This window comes from Phoca vitulina, unplaced genomic scaffold (assembly GCF_004348235.1).
Source record: "Phoca vitulina isolate PV1807 unplaced genomic scaffold, GSC_HSeal_1.0 scaffold25, whole genome shotgun sequence".
Classification (NCBI taxonomy): Eukaryota; Metazoa; Chordata; class Mammalia; order Carnivora; family Phocidae; genus Phoca; species Phoca vitulina.
In genome coordinates, this window is record NW_022589728.1 from 35910678 (window position 1) to 35917615 (window position 6938).

The window sequence follows — 6938 nt, forward strand, 5'->3', positions numbered from 1 at the left end:
CTGAACCAGTTTTCATTCCCACCAACAGTGCATGAGGGTTCCTTCTTTTCCACACCCTTGCCAACGCTTGTTTTTTGTGTTTTTTATTTTAGCCATTCTGACAATGTGAGGTGATATCTCACTGCTCGTTTTGATTTGTATTTCTCTGATGGTACGTGATGTTGGGCATCTTTTCATATGTCTGTTGGCCATCTGGATGTCTTCTTTGGAGAAATGTCTGTTCATGTCTTCTTCCCATTTTTAATTGGATTATTTGTTGTTTGGGTGTTAAGTTGTAAAAGTTCTTTATACATTTTAGATATTAACTCCTTATTGAATATATTATTTGCAAATATTTTCTCCCATTCAGTAGGTTATCTTTTAGTTTTGTTGATTGTTTCCTTTGCTGCACAGAAGCTTTTTATTTTGAGTAATTCCAATAGTATATTTTTGCTTCTGTTTCCTTTGCCTTAGGAGCCATGTAGAAAAATATTTTTATGGCTGGTGTTAAAGAAATTACTGCCTGTGCTCTCTTTTAGGATTTTTATGGTATCAGGTGTCACATTTAGGTCTTTAATCCATTTTGAGTTTATTTTTGTGTATGGTGTAAGAAAGTGGTCCAGCTTTATTCTTTTGTATGTAGCTGTCCAGTCTTTCCAGCACCATTTGCTGAACAGGCTGTCTTTGCACCATTGTATATTCTTGCCTCTTTTGTCCTAAATTAATTGACAATATAAGCATGGGTATATTTCTGGGCTCTCTATTCTATTCTGTTGATCAAAACCATACAGTTTTGATTACTACAGTTTTTTTTAAAGATTTATTTATTTATTTGACAGAAAGACAGCAAGAGAGGGAACACAAGCAGGGGGAGTGGGAGAGGGAGAAGCAGGCTTCCCATGGAGCAGGGAGCCCGATGTGGGGCTCGATCCCAGAATCCTGGGATCATGACCTGAGCCGAAGGCAGACGCTTAACGACTGAGCCACCCAGGCGCCCCCTGATTACTACAGTTTTGTAATATATCTTTAAATCCAGGATACCTCCAATTTTGTTCTTCTTTTTCAAAATTGCTTTGGCTATTCAGGGTCTCTTGTGGTTCCATAAAGATTTTAGGATCATTTGTTCTATTTCTCTGAAAAATGATGTTGGTATTTTGATAGAGATTGCTTTAAATCTGTAGATTGCTTTGGGTAGTACAAATATTTTAATAATACTTGTTCTTCCAATCCATGAGCATGGACTATTTTTCCATTTGTTTTTGTTATCTTTAATTTCTTTCATCAATGTTTTATAGTTTACAGAGTACAGGTTTTTCACTTCATTGGTTAAGTTTATTCCTAGGTATTTTATTCTTTTTGGTACAATTGTATATGGGATTGTTTCCTTAATTTCTCTTTCTGCTGCTTCATTATTAGTGTATAGAAATGCAACAGATTTCTCTATATTGATTTTGTGTCCTGTGACTTTACTGAATTCATTTATCAGTTCTAGCAGTTTTTTGGTGGAGTCGTTAGGGTTTTCTATATAGAGTGTCTGTCATCTGCAAATACTGGAAGTTGTACTTCCTACTGATTTGGATGCCTTTTATTTCTTTTTCTTTTCTGAGTGCTGTGGCTCATACTTCCAGTGCTATGTTGAATAAAATTGGTGAAAGAACATCCTTGTCTTGCTCCTAATCTTAGGGGGAAAGCTGTCAGTTTTTCACCATTGAGTGTGATGTTAGCTGTGAGTTTTTCATTTATGGCCTTTATTGAGTTGAGGTATGTTCCCTCTAAACTTACTTTGTTGAGGATTTTTTATCATGAATGAATGTTGCACTTTGTCAAATGCTTTTTCTGCATTTATTGAAATGATCGTATGATTTTTATCCTTTCTCTTGTTGATATGATGTATCATGTTGATTGAGTTACAAATATTGAACCATACTTGCATCCTAGAAATAAATCCCACTTCTTTAGGGTGAATAAATTTTTATTTATTATTTTTAGATTTGCTTTGCTAATATTCTGTTGAAGATTTTTGCATCTATGTTCAATCAGAGATGTTGGCCTATAGTTCTCTTTTTTATAGTGTCTTTATCTGGTTTTGGTATCAGGGTATTGCTGGCCTCATAGAATGAATTTGGAGGCTTTCCTTGCTCTTCTGTTTTTTGGAAAAGTTTGAGAAAAATAGGTATTAACTCTTCTTTAAATGTTTGGCAAAATTCACCTGTGAAGCTGTCTGGTCCTGGACTTTTGTTTTTCGGGAGTTTTTTGATTACTGATTCATTTTTCATTGCTGGTAATCAGTCTGTTCAAATTTTCAATTTCTTCCTGATTCAGTTTTGGGAGGTTATATGTTTCTCGGAATTTATCCATTTCTTCTAGGTTGTCCAATTTGTTGGCATATACTTCTTCATAATATTCTCTTATAATCCTTTGTATTTCTGAGGTGTCAGTTTTTATTTCTCCTCTGTCATTTCTGATTTTGTTTATTTGAGGCCTCTCTCTTTTTTAGATGGGTCTAGCTAAAGATTTATCAAATTTGTCAATGTTTTCAAAGAACCAGCTCCTGGTTTCATCAATCTATTCTGCTTTTTTTTTAGTTCCCATATAATTTCTGTTCTAATCTTTATTATTTCCTTCCTTCTACTCGTTTTGGGTTTTGTTTGTCCTTTTTTTTCAGTTCCTTTAGGTGTTAAGGCTAACTTGTTTATTGAAGATTTTTCTTGCTTCTTGAGGTAGGCCTGTATTGCTATAAACTATCCTCTTAGAATGGTTTTGCTGTATCCCAAAGATTTTGGTCCATTGTGTTTTCATTTTCATTTGTCTCCATGTATTTTTTTTTTAATTTTCTCTTTGATTTCTTGGTTGAATCATTCATTGTTTAGTAGCATGTTAATTAATCTCCCATATACTTGTATTCTTTCCAGATTTTTTCTTGTGGTTTCTTTCTAGTTGCATAGCATTTTGGTTGGAAAAGATGCATGATATGACTTCAATCATTTTTAATTTGTTGAGACTTGTTTTGTTGCCTAACACGTGATCTACTTTGGAGAATATTCCATGTGTACTTGAGAAGAAAGTGTATTCTGTTGCTTTAGGATGGAATGTTCTGAATATATCTGCTGGATCTATCTAGTCCAGTGTGTCACTCAAAGCCACTGTTTTCTTGTTGATTTTCTGTTTGGATGATCTGTCCACTGATGTAAGTGGGGTTTTAAAGTCCCCTTCTAATATTGTATTGCTATCTGTTACTTCCTTTATGTTTGTCTATATGTGCTTTATGTATTGGGTGCTCCCATATTGGGTGCATAAATATTTACAATTGTTTTATCTTTTTGTTAGATTGTTCCTTTTATGATTATGTAGTGTCCTTCTCTGTCTCAGTCTTTGTTTTAAAGTCTATTTTGTCCAATATAAGTATTGCTAGTCTGGCTTTCTCTTCACTTCCATTTGCATGAAAAATGCTTTTCCATCCCTTCACTTTCTTTTTTTTTTTTTTTTTAAAGATTTTGTTTATTTATTTGACAGACAGAGACAGAGTGAGAGAGGGAACACAAGCAGGGGGAGGGGAGAGGGAGAAGCAGGCTTCCCGCCGAGCAGGGAGCCCGATGCGGGGCTCGATCCCAGGACCCTGGGATCACGACCTGAGCTGAAGGCAGACGCTTAACGACTGAGCCACCCAGGCGCCCCCCCATCCCTTCACTTTCAATCTGCATGTATCTTTAGGTCTTAAGTGAGTCTCTTGTAGGCAGAATATAGATAGGTCTTGCTTTTTTATCTATCCCGTTACCCTACGTCTTTTGATTGGAGTATTTAGCCCATTTACATTCAAGGTTATTACTGACAGGTATGTATTTATTGCCATTTTGTTACTTGTTTTATGGTTGCTTTGTAGTTCTTCCCTATTTCATTCTTCTCTTGCTCTCTTCTCTGATGATTAGTCAGCTTTCTTTAGTGGTATACTTGGATTCCTATCTGTGCTGTTTATTTTTTACATATCTAATACCAGTTTTTGATTTGTGGCTACCATTAGGTTTACATATAGCATCTTATGCATATAACAGTCTACATTAAGTTGATGGTTGTTTAATTTTGAACCCATTCTGAAAGCGCTAAATTTTTACTCCTTTACTCCCCACGTTTCAGGTGTATAGTATCATACATTATGTTATTTTATTATTCCCTTGACTGATTTGTATAGATATACTTAATTTTACTGTTTTTGTACTTCCTACTTTTCTTACTCCTACTTATTGTCTTACCTTTCCACTGAAAGAACCCCCTTTAGCATTTCTTGTAAGGTTGATTTAGTGGTGATGAATTCCTCTACCTTTCATTTGTCTAGAAAATGCTTTATCTTTCCTTCTAGTCTGAATGATAGTTTTGCTAGATAGAGTATTCCTGGTTCAAGCTTTTTTCTTTCAGCACTTTGAATATACCATGCCACTCTTCTGGCCTATGAATTTTCTGCTGAAAAATTAGCTCTTAGCCTTATGGGTTTCCCTTGTACATAATTGTTTTCTTTCCTCTTGCTACTTTTAAAATTCTCTCTTTATCACTACTTTTTGCCATCTTAATTACTATATGTCTCGGTGTGGACCTCCTTGGGTTGATTTTGTTGGGGGTTTTCTGTGGCTTCTGGATCTGGGTGTCTGTTTCATTCCCCAGATTCAGGAAGTTTTCAGCTATTATTTTTATTTTTATTTTTTTTAAGATTTTATTTATTTGCGAGAGAGACAATGAGAGACAGAGAGCATGAGAGGGAGGAGGGTCAGAGGGAGAAGCAGACTCCCTGCTGAGCAGGGAGCCCGATGTGGGACTCGATCCCGGGACTCCAGGATCATGACCTGAGCTGAAGGCAGTCGCTTAACCAACTGAGCCACCCAGGCGCCCTTTCAGCTATTATTTCTTCAAATAAATTTTCTGCCCCCTTTTCTCTCTCTTCTCTTTCTGGGATCCCTATAATGCAAATGTTGTTATGCTTGATGGTGTCAAACTATTTTCATTGTTCATTAGTCTTTTTTCATCTTCCTGTTCAGCTTGATTGCTTTCCATTAGTCTTTAGCTCCAGGTCACTGATTCATTCTTCAAGTTCCTCTACTCTACTCTTTATTCTACCTAGCATATTTTTAATTTCAGTTATTGAGTTCTTCATTGCTGATTGGTTCTTTTTTTTATGTTTTCTCTCTCTTTGTTGAAGCTCTCACTGAAAGCCTACACTCTTTTCTCAAGTCCAGTGAGTATCTTTATGACCATTAGTTTAAATTCTCTATCAAGCATGCTTATCTCCATTTTATTTAGCTTTCTTGCTGTGATTTTGTCATGTTCTTTCATTTGAGACATATTTCTCTTTCTTCTCATTTTATCTAACTCTATGCATCTGTTTCTATGTGTTAGCTATGTCTCCTGCTCTCGCATCTAGTGGCCTTATGAAGAAGAAGTCCTGTGGTGCCCCGTAGGTCAAAGTCCCCTGTTCACCAGAACCTGGCACTTTGGTGGTGTCGCCAATGTGTGTTGTGTGTGCCCTGCTATTGTGGCTGAGCTATGTTTGCCTTCAGTCCAGCATCTACAATGGCTCTCTTTGCCTTTTGTTGGCAGGGTTTGGTCTCTGTGTTGTTAATGGGCCACTCTGGGGTGACTTGAGCTTGAGTTGGGTCTGACCAGGAACTTGCCAAAGCTGTGATTGCACAGAACTGCAAGGTGCTCTCCCTGTATTGTACCCTGGAAGGCTTTCATTGGCTGAGGGCTGCAGTCAGACCAGATGTCTACCCCCAGTCCACTGCTAGGGCCACAGTTGAACCGGTGTGTGTGGTTGTCTTCTTATTTCTCTGGGACAGGAGTCACTTTGAAGTGGTGCTGGCTTCTGTGAGCACTGCTTGCATAATTCCATGTTTGTGGCACCACTTTGGATGAACTCTTGCAGAGGGCCAGTCAGAGGGGGTGAGTCTGCCAAAGACTGTGGGGGTGGGGTGTGCTGTTAGCAAGTTAGGTGGAGAATGTTCACACTGCACTGGTTCTCCCAGTCGTCTCTGTATCTAGGCTGGGGGGTAGGGGAGGAAAATGGCCCACCAGCTCCTTAGTTCTTGGAGAAGTCTCCCAAAGATTCCTGCCCCTCCAGTGCACCCTCTATGATTAGTAAACAAATCTCTCTCCCATATATCCCAAGCATTTCTCAAAGGGGCTCCTTCAATGCTATATCTCAGCAGGATTCTTTATTGTGCTGTCTCTTTAAGGGCAGGGACTCAGTTACCTTTCATCCTCTGGCTCTGCCAGAACCAAGCCCACTGATTTTTAAAGTTCCAGGTGTTAAGCCCCACTGATTGTAAGAACTCAAGAATTAGGCCCCTCTGGTTTTCAAAGCCAAGTGCTATGGATATTGGTCTTCCCTGTGTGGGTCTCTTGTGCCTGGGGATCCTGGTGTGGTCTGTTCATCTCCTCTCTCTGCACCCATGAAATTCCTCTCTCCTGCAGACTGTCCCAGTGGTCAGTTTGCCTCCTAACCATGTCTCCACACTTCTACCCTCTTCAGTGTGGCCTCCTCTGTACGTCTAGCTGTGGAGAGTCTCTTCTGCCAGGCTTTCGGTCATTTTCTGGGTTATTTACATTGACATAGGTATTTTCTAAGTGTATCTGTGGGACAAGGTGAATTTCAGTTCCTCCTACTCTGCCACCTCCCCAGAAGTCTCTGCTTTCTCTTTGTCCATACTTTCTTCTGGTCCTGGATGAAAGTGCAATTTTCATTCATGCTCTTCCTCCATCTTCTAAACCATTTTAGAGAGATGCTAAATAAAATAGAATTGACTAATTTGAATTTCTATTCTAATCTTCCTCCAACTTTTGGCAAACATTCTGAGAAGTTCTAAAATGACTACGTTATTGACAGCAGAATGGTAATAATTTATGTCTAAGCATTTATAGGTTAGTTAATTAATTTAGTCAATTCTTGGGAAAGATTGTTCTAACTAGATTTGGCA